Below are 1945 nucleotides of genomic sequence, written 5' to 3' on the forward strand. Positions count from 1 at the left end.
AGATTGTTCATCATAACGCTGTATTTATCTCCACTAGATAAATTAATATCACACTTCAATTAAATTAAGCTTTCAGTGTTTCCATAACCACAACTACCAACATGTTTACACTTTTCTCCTTATAATGACAAACCTTTCCATTCATAACAATTCTCTTTTTTGTCATCTTTTTATTTTTAAATTTTTTTACAGCTTTCCTGAGGCATAATTGACAAAAAATATATATGTAAGTGTACTCTGTAATGTGTATTCATTGTGAAATGATTACTATAATAGTTAATTAACACATTCATCACCTCACATAGCTACTATTTTTATTTATTTTGATACAGTGAAAACACTTTAGATCTACTCTCTTAGCAAATTTCAAGTACACATTACAATATATTTTATTATTTATTTATTTATTTATTTATTTATTTATTTATTTATTTATTTATTTTTAGAGAGAGAGTATGAGGAGGGTGAGAGAGAGACAGGGAGAGAGAGAGAGAATCCCAAGCAGGTTCCACACCCAGCGCAGTGACCCATGGGGGGCTCGATCTCATGATCCTGAGATCACGACCTGCAGGATGACCAAGAGTTCTATGCTTAACCGACTGAGGCCCACGATACAGTATTTTTTTTTTTTTAAAGAACTGTTTATTTTCCATCAACCTTCTTTCCACTTTGTTTGCCTTCGTTGAAGAGGAAGACCACTCTGGTTGTTCCCACGCATTCTGTGGCCTGAGCAGTAGGAGCTGCAGACCAGCCTTCTACCGCCGGCTGGACGCTCCAGTCCTCAGTGGGGAACTGCTGAATAGGCACAGAGGGCACCTGCACGCCGTCAGGCCAGTCTGTGACTTCAGGTTGAATAGCAGTGAACTCAGGAAATGGAACAGTCCATTCACCCTGAAGGTCCTCCTCGGTCACAGAATTCTCAGCAGTGACCTGCCCTTCCTTTTCAGTCTCTTCAGGATCTCTGTGGAAGTAGAGATCAGGCATGACCTCCCATGGGTGCTCACGGGAGATGGTGCGACGCATGCACAGAACTTCCCAGGCCCACTGAGTGAGCTCCCTTGTTGTTGCAAGGGATGGCGATGTCCACTTAGTGCAGAGGAGAGTCTGTTACCCAGAGCGATGATAGGCAGGTTAACATAAGACGCCTCTGTAAGAGGCTGGTGGTCAGCCCTGGGCTCAGTAACCACCAGCAGTCTCGGCTCCCGGAAGGCTGCCTGGATCTGGGTAGTGAAGTTTCCAGGAGTGAAGTGGCCGGCAGTAGGAGTGGCTCCGGCAGCAAACTTCAGCACAGCTCCCGGCCAGTATTCCTGGATGATGATACTGACATCAGCCAGGTTTTTAGCGGCAACCATGGCATGAGCTGCCAGCAGAAGCTTCTCCCAGGTTCTCTTCAGATTTCTGATGTAGATACCATCACTTTCCCTTTTGTAGATGTACTGTTGCATTTGGAAGTCAAGGTCAGTGCCCCCTAAGTGGATTCCTGCTGTAGGGAATGTGAGGACATCCTTCTCCTTCATTTGCAGGACATCAAGGGCTCTGGACATTGTGAAAATTGCCCTTTAAGTTATGATGGGAGCACAAAACAATGCTGTATGGATCCTTCCCTGGGTAACACACAAAAGCCCTCATTACAGTATTTTTAACTATAGTCACCATGCTGTACTTTAGACCCTCAGAATTTATTCCTCTTATAATTGGAAGTTTGTACCTTTTTTTTTTCACTTGTTTAGGGTAATTTTATTTTATTCTTTAAAATTTTTTAAGTTTTTATTTAAATTCTAGTTAGGCAACATATAGTGTAACATTAGTTTCAGGAGTAAAATTTAGTGATTCATCACTTACATGTAACATCCAGTACTCATCACAAGTGCCCTCCTTAATCCCCATCACCCATTTTGCCCATCCCCCTGCCCACTTCCCCTACAGCAACCCTCAGTTTTTTCTC

At 42.4% G+C, this 1945-nt stretch overlaps 1 pseudogene; it reads right to left on the reverse strand.

The window, feature by feature from the left end:
• Window positions 1-642: 642 nt before the first annotated feature.
• LOC112824298 (small ribosomal subunit protein uS2-like) lies at window positions 643-1544 on the reverse strand (annotated as a pseudogene).
• Between the last annotated feature and the right edge of the window lie 401 nt (window positions 1545-1945).

The sequence above is a fragment of the Callorhinus ursinus genome, unplaced genomic scaffold (assembly GCF_003265705.2).
Source record: "Callorhinus ursinus isolate GAN/ISIS: 27379988/994484 unplaced genomic scaffold, GSC_fseal_2.0 scaffold9, whole genome shotgun sequence".
Lineage (NCBI taxonomy): Eukaryota > Metazoa > Chordata > Mammalia > Carnivora > Otariidae > Callorhinus > Callorhinus ursinus.